This window comes from Gymnoscopelus microlampas (genome assembly GCF_963454915.1).
Source record: "Gymnoscopelus microlampas genome assembly, chromosome: 2".
NCBI lineage: Eukaryota > Metazoa > Chordata > Actinopteri > Myctophiformes > Myctophidae > Gymnoscopelus > Gymnoscopelus microlampas.
In genome coordinates this window covers 787,501-799,894 of record NC_139939.1, presented here as the reverse complement: position 1 = coordinate 799,894, position 12,394 = coordinate 787,501, and the positions used below count along the sequence as shown (strand labels likewise).

General features: G+C 41.1%; 1 pseudogene across 1 annotated transcript in view; it reads left to right on the top strand.

Annotated features, from left to right (window-relative positions):
• Positions 1 to 10,307: 10,307 nt before the first annotated feature.
• Positions 10,308 to 12,394, top strand: part of LOC311061321 (ankyrin repeat and SOCS box protein 5-like) — a 21,313-nt pseudogene continuing 19,226 nt past the window's right edge. The window contains exon 1 of the transcript XR_014602916.1: positions 10,308 to 10,541. The product of XR_014602916.1 is annotated as an ankyrin repeat and SOCS box protein 5-like (transcript). The remainder of the gene's footprint in view (positions 10,542 to 12,394) is intronic.

Genomic DNA, 12,394 nt, shown 5'->3' with positions numbered 1-12,394 from the left:
GATGAATAATTTTCATAAAACTGTAATAGTTAAAATCTATCTCCTCCTGGGATTTTTGAGCAATCTGCACGAAACGTTTCACACTTGAACTTTGGACCACTTTCTACAAAAATTTCCAACGGATTTTCCATAAGTGAAAAAATGCAGAAGTTAGGAGCCAATGACTGTTTTTCATATAATTCAAAATGGTGGGAGATCTAAAGGTCAGAGGTCAAAAGTCAGAGTGTGAAAGTTGTTCAGCATGAGGAGACGCATATGTGTATCCAAGTTTCATGGCTGTAGGTCAAACAGGGCATGAGTTGTACCTGGTCAAAGTTGGCATTTTCAATTGAGTGCTATAGCGCCACCTTTGGACGAAAGATTGTGAGAATTATTTTTTGATCGTTTTTCATGACCATCTACCATATGGCCGAGTTTCGTAAAAACCGACTGCACGGTTCAGCCAGAACTGCGAAAAGTGGCAGAAGAAGAAGAAGAAGAAGAAGTGACAGAATAATGCGAATAACAATACGTGTCCAGAGCAGAGCTCTGGCCCCGTAAATATAGCTGCAAGCAGCGATAATACGGGGCCAGTGAATAGAGAGAGAGAGAGACATGGAAACGGAATAGATTGAAGAGAGAGAGAGTGACATGGAAACAATAGATTGATGAGAGAGAGAGATGGAAACATAATGGTTTGATTGGACATCTCAACCTACTGCCATTAACAGGATTCGAACTCTCAACCTTCAGACTAATAGGCTGCAACACTACCTATAGTGCTATAGCTTTGTCCGGGCTGATATTGTCTGTTGAAGATCATAAACTCTTGCCTTCTTTCATGAACCAAGCCCCTGTTTCACTAACACTAAGATCACTCGTTCACAAACCATTTACCAATGAAGAAATTGTACATCTCCTCAGAACCAAAACTAGTGAAAGTAGCCGATCTACAAGCTCACAAACCATGAAAAGTTGTGAGATTGTAGATCAGCTATTTTCAGAATGAAGTATGTCATACGTTGAAAAAACGTACTCTCAAATAAGCATTTCAGGTTATTTTTACCATTTGCACATGTATTCATTGATACAGTCATGTTGTTTGCAATTCAACTTAAATTAAGTCTGCATCAAGTGAGGCTTGAACTGGCGACCTTGAGATTGTGAGGCATTCATTTAAGGAAGACGCCATTGGCCCAACAGACAAGTAACTGTGAAAAAGGAGATCAGACAGATGATACAGTTTCACACAAATAGCTGAAAAATCCTGGGTTTAAGTGTTTTTCAAACTGCTCAAAATTGCGGACAATCTAAGGGCGGAGCTTAATGGTCAAATCGATACGTGTGTTCCTCATGAGTCAAGGCACATGTGTAAGCAAGTTTCACGACTTTCGGCCAAACGAGGCATGACTTATGCCTGTTTAAAGTCTGCCTTTTCAAAAAATTGCTATAGCGCCCCCTTTTGGCCAATTGGAGTGAGATTGGTTTCAGTGATATTTGGAATGACCCTGTACATTTCTGCCAAGTTTCAAAGAAATGTGAGTCTGCATGAATGTTTTAGGCACAGATGAATAATTTTCATAAAACTGTAATAGTTAAAATCTATCTCCTCCTGGGAGTTTTGAGCAATCTGCACGAAACGTTTTACACATGAACTTTGGACCACTGCCTACAAAAATTTCCAACGGATTTTCCATAAGTGAAAAAATGCAGAAGTTAGGAGCCAATGACTGTTTTTCATATAATTCAAAATGGTGGGCGATCTAAAGGTCAGAGGTCAAAAGTCAGACCACGAAAGTTGTCGGGCATGAAGAGACGCATGTGTGTATCGAAGTTTCATGGTTGTAGGTCAAACAGGGCATGAGTTGTACCTGTTCAAAGTTGGCACTTTCAATTGAGTGCTATAGCGCCACCCTTTGACGAATGAGTGTGAGAATTATTTCTTGGTAGTTTTTCATGAGCATCTACCATATGGCCGCGTTTCGTAAAAAGCGTATGCACGGTTAAGCCAGAACTGGCAAAAACAAGTATTTTTCAAACTGCTCAAAATTGCGGAAAATCTAAGGGCGGAGCTTAATGGTCAAATCGATACGTGTGTTCCTCATGAGTCAAGGCACATGTGTAAGCAAGTTTCACGACTTTCGGCCAAACGAGGCATGACTTATGCCTGTTTAAAGTCTGCCTTTTCAAAAAATTGCTATAGCGCCCCCTTTTGGCCAATTGGAGTAAGATTGGTTTCAGTGATATTTGGAATGACCCTCTACATTTCTGCAAAGTTTCAAAGAAATGTGAGTCTGCATGTATGTTTTAGGCACAGATGAATAATTTTCATAAAACTGTAATAGTTAAAATCTATCTCCTCCTGGGATTTTTGAGCAATCTGCACGAAACGTTTCACACTTGAACTTTGGACCACTTTCTACAAAAATTTCCAACGGATTTTCCATAAGTGAAAAAATGCAGAAGTTAGGAGCCAATGACTGTTTTTCATATAATTCAAAATGGTGGGAGATCTAAAGGTCAGAGGTCAAAAGTCAGAGAAAGTTGTTCAGCATGAGGAGACGCATATGTGTATCCAAGTTTCATGGCTGTAGGTCAAACAGGGCATGAGTTGTACCTGGTCAAAGTTGGCATTTTCAATTGAGTGCTATAGCGCCACCTTTGGACGAAAGATTGTGAGAATTATTTTTTGATCGTTTTTCATGACCATCTACCATATGGCCGAGTTTCGTAAAAACCGACTGCACGGTTCAGCCAGAACTGCGAAAAGTGGCAGAAGAAGAAGAAGAAGAAGAAGAAGTGACAGAATAATGCGAATAACAATACGTGTCCAGAGCAGAGCTCTGGCCCCGTAACTAGAAAAAGTGCTCCTCGGAGCACATGTCTCCGCCAGGTCAGGTAGGTTATTTTGGCATCCTGGTGGCGCTATAATAGGCCAATGTGAAAAGGGCGCCATTTCTTCCTAGGCCATGCACGGCAATCAGACGCTGTCATGTTAAATAACTTTACTGATTAACTGTACAGGGTCCCCAGAAAAATGTGTTAATATCTATAGCATCCACATAGACCCTATATACATCAGCCATTTGAAAATAGCCAATCTACAAGCGTGTAGATCGGCTATTTAAAAACATTAATGAAGTGAACGTTTTGGAATATTTGCATACATAACTGTCTCAAATAGGAACACACAGTATCCCCTGTCACAGTGGTTCTCAAACCTTTTAATTTCAAGGACCCCCAGTTTGATATGCACTATACCACGGACCCCCATTTGATAACATTTTCTATCTCTGGGACCACAATCTATACTATAAAATCCTAAGAAAGTGTACAAATGGAACCAAATGTGTTAACTGGACAGTGTGACAACTAATTGAGTGATAACATTTCATGTAAACATAGATTAAAGCAAAATAAAAGCTCACGACTGAAAATGTGTATGGCCAAACCCTATTATTATGAGACTGTGAAACAGTGTTAAAATGAGTGATACATACAATTATGATGTTTAGTAATATTGTTCCTGCCGTTTTACATACTGCCAACCAGGCAAAGAAAACAGACTCTGGCTTTAAATACTCGACAATAGCCAATCTACAAGACACATTGAGAGCTTGTAGATCGGCTATTTTTGTACGCCACCCGTGTACAACAAAGCATAATACAGGGTGAAATAGTCAGACTAATTGATTTGATTATTTACAAATAAAATCATGTTAATGTCGATTCATTGATATAAAAGATTCAACCCTGCAGCTATTTAATTAAACTACATGAGCCAGACTAAGTCGGTTATTGTTTTTTCTAAATGTCGGGTTTCGAAAAACATTCTCGTTCACAACCCAGCCCCACATCTTCCTGCAAGTCCCCAGTTTTTGTTTTCTTACCTGGGTCATCTTCTCCCTGTTGGCCTTGGGGTTGAGGGGGGCCTCAGTGAGCAGGACGGGGTGCTCCTCGGGGGCCACACGCAGCTCGTTGTAGAAGGTGTGATGCCAGATCTTCTCCATGTCGTCCCAGTTGGTGACGATGCCTTGCTCGATGGGGTACTTCAGGGTCAGGATGCCTGTCTTGCTCTGGGCCTCGTCGCCCACGTAGCTGTCCTTCTGGCCCATGCCCACCATCACACCCTGGAGAGGAAGAAGAAACACAAAGGTTAACAAACAGCAGGGGGGGGGGGGGGGGGGGAACACCTAATCTCCATATTTTCACTTTTGTAAATTAACGCCCTACTTGAGCATGCTACAGCGTCACAAAAGTGGCATATCTGCAAGCTTTTTGCCATTTTTGAATCCTGAAAACCAATTTACTTAACATGCAAGCTTGTAGATTGGCTAATTTAACATACAGGACAAAGGTGAGACAGTCAGCAGGGTACAGCACCCAGGGGTCCTTAAGGGGGTTCCCGGGGGTCTCCAGAAAAATGTGTTATTATAACATCAAAATCATCAATAAACCCTATAGTAAAATGCATATTAATTTGGGGGTCCTTCACATGAAAACGTTTGAGAACTACTGTAATAGCACATGTATTGGATGAACATTTTATTCACATAAACAGCTTTGAGTCTCTCTCTGTCCAAAGCCTCAACTCTATTTGGGAGCATAATGCACACACAACATCCACAATCATGTAGACTATACATAACGGCCTACACATAATTAAATGTACATAATTAAAAATACATAATTGAACAGCTTTCTGTCTCTGTCAGTCCTAAGCCAATAGGCCTGCACATAATTTAACATCTCGAATAATGTGAACACACACCAGGGGAGTGGTTCTCTAAGAGCTGGATTTCAACTTCAGCTTTAGCACTACACTGTCATGTTAAATAACTGTACTGATTAACTGTACAGGGTCCCCAGAAAAAAACGTGTTAATATCTATAACATCAAAATCAGCAAGCCACACCAGCCATTTGAAAATAGCCAATCTACAAGCTTGTAGATCGCTATTTAAAAACATGAAGTGAACGTTTTGGAATATTTGCATACGTTCTGTCTCAAATAGGAACACACAGTATCCCCTGTCAGTGGTTCTCAAACCTTTTAATTTCAAGGACCCCCAGTTTGATATGCATTAGACCACGGACCCCCATTTGATAACATTTTATTTTTTAACATATCTCTGGGACCACAATCTATACTATAAAATCCTGACTCTGAGAGTGCACAAATGGAACCAAATGTGTTAACTGGACAGTGTGACAACTAATTGAGTGATAACATTTCATGTTATTATGTTAACATACAGGACAAAGTTGAGACAGTCAGCAGGGTACAGCACTGCAGGGAGTTGCACCCTGAAGCCAGCATAAGCTAGAAGTACTTGCTACCAGTGCTTGTTTGCTTTGTGACACCACCATGTCCTTACTTGCATGTGGATACAAAAAATATTAAAAAGGCCTGTGGTCAGGGGACCCCCAGGGGTCCCGGGGGTCTCCAGAAAAATGTGTTAATATCTATAGCATCAAAATCAGCAAGCTTCTATACACATCAGCCATTTGAAAATAGCCAATCTACAAGCTTGTAGATCGGCTATTTAAAAACATTAATGAAGGGAACGTTTTGGAATATTTGCATATCTGTCTCAAATAGGAACACACAGTATCCCCTGTCAGTGGTTCTCAAACCTTTTAATTTCAAGGACCCCCAGTTTGATATGCATTAGACCACGGACCCCCTTTTGATAACATTTTATATCTCTGGGACCTCAATCTATATTATAATCTCTGGGACCTCAATCTATATTATAACATCCTATCTCTCAGAGTGTACAAATGGAACCAAATGGACCCCTGAGGGTACATTTGATTCCTTTTGTACACCCTCAGTGCCCTATAATGTACAATAAACAAGACCATAGGGTAAACATGTGTTGACCAACAACACACATTGACCCATGACCACAAAACATATTGTCATGTTAAATAACAGTACAAAAACGGAGCTAGAGCTCTTTCCCTCAAACTGCTATATAATAACCAAGCTAAAAATATTTTAAATAATATGAAATGTAAAATCGAGGCTTCAATGGTGATCACAGTGATGTTCTATGAATAATGATATCATATGTGTCTAATATGGACTGTTATCTTTAAACTGCAGGTTACATACAGCCCAATACACACTTATAGCATCCCAGATTGATCCAATAATGAATCCACTGTAAATCCACCAACTCATCAGGTTATCTGAGCATACATTTGTTTGCTTTACTATGTTATAAACTGTCCCATAGAGCATTTAAACCCCTCTTTAAATAGACGATGCTAACGCGCTAATCTCGCTAGCATCTCCTCCTTTCAACAAATAAGCCCCTTAAACTAAGCTAAATATATTTAAAATCATATTAAATATCAAATCGGGGACTAGATATGTGTCTAGCATGGACTGTTTGTTAGATTTAATCAGCTTTCAGCCCACTATAATAAAGCCTGCATCAGCTATATGAAAATAGCCCTTAAACTGCAGGTTACATACAGCCAAATACACACTTATAACATCCCAGATTGATCTCATAATGAATCCACTGTAAATCCACCAACTCACCAGGTTATCTGAGCACACAATCGTTTGCTTTAGCATGTTATAAACTATCCCCTAGAGCCTTTAAACCCCTCTTTAAATAGACACTAATGCTAACGCGCTAATCTCGCTAGCATCTCCTCCTTTCTACAAATAAGACCCTTAAAACTAAGCTAAATATATTTAAAATCATATTAAATATAAAATCGTCTTCCTTAGGGACCAGGGAGTATATGCTAATCAATGATTATGTCCTATTAGCACAATTGGAGGCATTAAAACGTCTGTTTACAACGTTAGCACAGCATTGTAAACAGTAGGTTTAAAAGGCCAGGCGCTCGTTTCTCTCCCAAACCTGGCAACGCTGATGTAAAAATCCACGGCTTGATGTCATCAAAAGCATATTACACATATAAAACATCAAATCTGAACGTTATTGGGTCCCAACCAGCACAAAGAGACCATCCGTTGGGGCTCGTGTGGCCCATATAGTCCATATAGTAGCTTCTTTTGGGCTTTGTTTTCCCAGACCGGGTCGCTCGATTCTCTCCCACAGTCGCGCAACGCTGGCCGACAGAAAGACGTCCAAACCCAGGCCTTAACGTCATCAAAAACACATAAAACATAGAACGGAACGTTATTGGGTCCCGACCGGCACCGAGGGACCGTCGGTGTTTGGTCGCGGGGGTCTGTAACGAATTAAAAAGCGCAGAGCCTCCCTGTCCGTCTAAAGGTAAACAAAGATGGCGGCCGTCGAGAGACTGAGAGAGCCTCGGAGGGGGCGGGGATAGTCAAAGGGAGGGGGCGGGGACAGTCAAAGGAGGACGCGTAGGGTGGGGGCGACGGTAAGAGCCTAAACGCATGGAAGTCAATGGGGAGCGACGGTAGAACGACTGTACAAAGTTTGCACGACGGTAAACTCGATCCCTGCGGTCAGGTACCCTCACAAAAACATGCAGTAATCCTGGTCACTATACTGCCTCCCCCTGGCCAGCCGGGGCGCCTGATGGAGGGGAAAGGAACTGGTTGGAATAACCATAGATATATATAAAGGCTAGATGGCTCAAGGGGGCGTCGCACGCGTAGCTCAACCGCGGCCATCTTGCAACAGTCATTCATAACATTATGTCTATGGCCATGTATTATTGAAATAACCATAGCGTGCTCAATTTTCATCCGATTTTGGTTTTGTTGTAAACACCAAATATGTAGTTATGATACTGCATGCTTATAATTATAATCATGGATTTTATATGAAAATAACATTAAGTATGCAGTATATCATAACTACGTCTTTGGTGTTTACAACAAACCAAACCGTTTGAAAATCAGATGAAAATTGAGCACGCTATGGTTATTTCAATAATACATGGCCATGGACATAATGTTATGAATGACTGTTGCAAGATGGCAACCATGTGGCAACGTCGTTCTCCATTGGCCGCAGCGCGGGTGAGTCATCTAGCCTTTATATATATCTATGGGAATAACGTGTTCCTTCCACGCACTACGTACAACCAGGGAATCTCCCCTGTCAGGTGACAAGAAGGTCAGTTGGCTCTCATGCATTGAAGGAGGCATGAGCTCGGCCCTGGCCTCCCTAGGTTGGCAGAGGGAAGGTAGTGCCCAGGATTACATAGACAATTGGCTCTGGGTGTAAAAAATGGGGTTACAAAATAGTGGGATCAAAATTTAATTAAAAGAAATAAACAGGTTTCAAGCACTGCAGGAGGAGGAGGAGGAGGTTAGCATAACACATCTCTGGCAGGAACCTTTCTCAGACTGCCAAGATCCGTGGGGAAAGTGAAGAGGAACGAGTTGTAACGTGGTACAGTAGTCGAAAAGCTCTTACGAAATCCAACCAAGTACAGTACACACTTCTGGCGAGCTGCCGGAGCTATGACGCACAATGATCATCATCGTTCCACTACCAAAGTCAGACGACCTCATCAAGACGGACAACTGCGGTATTTGAGCTCAGCTGAGCTCAGCTCAGCTCAAATACATTTGAGCTGAGCTCAAATGTATTTTTTATATTTTTTGGGGAAAAGTAAAATAATAATAATAATAATAATATTTTTTTAAACACGACTCGTCCCTCACACATTAGAAGGAAAATATCAGTCACCAGAACCAAGGACTGTTTTTTTCCAATGAATCTAACATGGTTAAAATGGAGTTTAAAGTTACAATGGGTTTATATAAATTAGGAAGGAAGCGTGACTGATAAAATCAAATATCTAGATATATAAGATCAAATATCTGGATACTGAATCAAGCAACTTATAAAACCATCTGGGGTGCTCACAAAAGCCTAAGTAAACGTTAAAATGACCCCAAACATGTTTGAAAAGGAAATATCCCTTTAAGTACAGTACTTGAGTAAATGTACTTAGTTACTTTCCGCGACTGCTAAACCAGATTTGTCACAGTGGTTTTTGGTGTGAATTTAAAGAGTCACAGCAGCATTATATGGCTACAGTGTATGGATGGTGCAGGTGCTCTGATGTTTACACACACACGCACGCAGCCAGTATGGACACACACACACACACACACACACACACACACACACACACACACACACACACACACACACACACACACACACACACACACACACACACAGAGTCATGTGCAGGTTGATGGTCTTCTGACTCTGCAGTCTAAATAAGGCCAATATAAAAATAGCATCTCAACCCCGCCCCCATCTCTCTCTCTCTCTCTCTCTCTCTCTCTCTCTCTCTCTCTCTCTCTCTCTCTCTCTCTCTCTCTCTCTCTCTCTCTCTCTCTCTCTCTCTCTCTCTCTCTCTCTCTCTCTCTCTCTCTCTCTCTCTCTCTCTCTCTCTCTCTCTCATAATGTGTCGCGTGCAGTGCGGTGGGCAGGGCACAGAAAACAACAACAAAGTCGTTTCCACCAATCAGAGAGAGAGAGGGCAGATCCCAACCATCCCATCAATCCGCTTCTGATCTCACACTCAAGGAACCCGCCCATTTTATAACCTTATGGAGCGCTCGGATTGGTCAGGAGCCACTTCAACCCCACCAATCCCAGGGCAGTGCGTGTGCTGAGGGGTAGGTCCGTCCATTGGTGTTACGGTGAAAATGGTGACCTGTCAAAAGTTAGTACTCAAATGTTCTTAAGTAAAAGCATCCATACTGCAATGCAGAAATACTTTGTTACAAGTACAAGTCTGGAATTCAGAATTTACTTGAGTAAAAGTACAAAAGTATTGGCATCAAAATGTACTTGTATCAAAAGTAAAAGTACTCAACTCATTATGCAGAAATCTTCCATTTCAGGTTTTCAAAATGAATCTACAAGCAACTAGATCTGCTATTTTCGAATAGCCAAAGTCTATATAGGGCTGAAGAAGTTAATGTATGTTTTGTAGTAATATTAAAAAACTACAAAGTAAAAACTAAAGTTGTCCAATAATTGTAGTGGAGTAAAAGTACTATATTTGCCTCTGAGATGTAACAGAGTAGAAGTAAAAGTATTGAAAAAGGGAAATACTCGAGTAAAATAAAATAAGAAAAATAAAAAACTCAAAAATGTACTTAAGTACAGTACTTGAAGCAAATGTATTTAGTTACTTCACACTGCATTTAGGCCACGTATATGACGTTGTGCAAATTCCACAACATGGTCACACGTCTCGATGGGTCACCAACGTCCCCGTAACACCGAGCTGGAGGACGACTCGCTATTTCTGGCTCCGTCGTTGGGAAAACAGCAGATCCACAAGCTCTGTGAGCTTGTGGATCTGCTGTTTTCCCTCCGATCGGCTATTTTCGGCTGTTTTCGGCCGCTTGGAGCGTGTTTTGCAGAAGTCAAGTGACCATAATAAATAAACAGTGCTGCGGCAGAGCCTGTAACGGTTGTTGTCGTGTCATTACACCCACCTACCGGGACACAGCTGTCACCATGCCCGACGTCCCCTCCACTGTGTCCGGGAAGAGACAGCGGTCTTCGGCCGAGGACTTACCCGACAGGAAGAGAGCCTGCTGGGGCATTTTGACCAGCCAAGGTCGGTTCTTACTTCACATGTCACTTCTTTCTCGTTGCTCTCTGCTGGTGGTGGGGCAAATAGGTTGCTTTTTATTTAGCTCTCATAAAGATAATGGTAATAATAATAATATGAATAATGATAATAACACTGTTACTAATACTACTACTATTACTACTAATAATAATGATAATAATGATAATAAGAATCTTATAATAAAATCTTATCTATCAAACTACTGCAGAATAATTACATTTATTTAAACCATTTTCTTTCCACTCGTTGAACATGAAAACAAGCAAATAAATAAATATGTAAATACATAAATAAATACATTAATTAATGAATTAATAGATACATAAAAAAATAAAAAAATAAATGGGTAAATTACTTATTTAATAAATAAATAAATAGCTGTGGGTCTTGCTGGGATAAACGTATTGATATGGCAATTTTTTTTTATATGGAAAAGAGGGAAAAAAGGAATATGTATCACAAAACCAGATGGATACAAAATCGGTGCAAATTGTAAGCTCATACACTCACAGGATAGAAGAAGCTATCCAAAGACAGCATTGTCCTATACTCACACGCACATGCACTCCCTAGCTCACTGGTTCTCAAAGTGAGTCTCAGGGTTCTCTCTCAGCTGTCCTTGATGGGGTTCCAGGGGGTTTGATTGATTGATGTACTTTATTTAGTAAGACATGAGAACAGCAGTACATGGAAGTACAAAATTCACAATACAAGGTCTACTAAACTGGAAGACTCATTAAGCACTGAGCTTGTTTAAGATGAGATCCCCAGGCACACAAATCATGATGACATATACGAGACAGACAGATAAACACGCTACTATACAGAACGTCATACAATCAGTTTACAGGTTACTGGTATGAAGAGTGAAAAAAAATGTACAAGAGAAGAAAAAGAGAGGGGGGGGGGTAGGGGGGGTAGGTTAAGACTTAGACAGGGGCCATTTTCAAATTGTAGCCTCCTGAAGGTGTATCTTTAGGGCAGTTTTGAAAGTGAGTAGGGTTTTACACTCCTTTACTCCTTTTGGTAGGGCATTCCACATTTTTGATAAATAGCATGAGAACGAGTTAATTCCCTTTGTTGAGCCAAATCTGGGTTGCACATGATTTGTGGAGCTGCCTCTGGTGTTATGATCATGGACTTCATTAACATTTAGGAAGTATTTAGACAAATACAGGGGGATCCCAATGTTGTGGTGTATCTTGAAGACCAGGCCCATAGCAAGTTGCTGTACTCTGTCCTCAACCCTAAGCCATCCAATCCTAGCAAAATGAGCAGGGGTTAGATGGGTTTTGTGATTGAGGCCAAGAAGTAGCCTTACTTGTTTGTTTTGGGATGTTTGGAGCCTTGTTTTTAAGGCCTTGGAGGTGTTGTGATACCATGAGGTGCATGCATAATCATAATAACCTTGTATGAGGGCCCCTGCAAGAATCTTCAGAGTATTCTTACTGACAAGACGTCCAATCCTATTCAAAAAGCGTGTTCTTTGGTTTGGTCCTCAAGCAGTTTAACCACTTTAACATATATACATGAAAAAAATTGAATGTTTTTAACACAAAAAACGTTCTCTTCTGGGGGTCCCTGGCCCAAAACATTTTCAGATGGGGGTCCGCGGCCAAATACTTGTAATTTTGGGGGTCCTCGGCACGAAAAAGTTTGAGAACTATTGATTTGCGCCTGGGTGGTCACTGCCCACCACCAAGGAGGTTGTGGGTTCGAATCCACCGTGGTGCATCCGGCTTTGTCGAACACAAATGGCCCGTGTTCAGGGGAGGGAAGCCGGGCGGGGAGAAGGGTGATAACGGTCATTGCACATACTCCTAGGGCTTGGGGGCGGC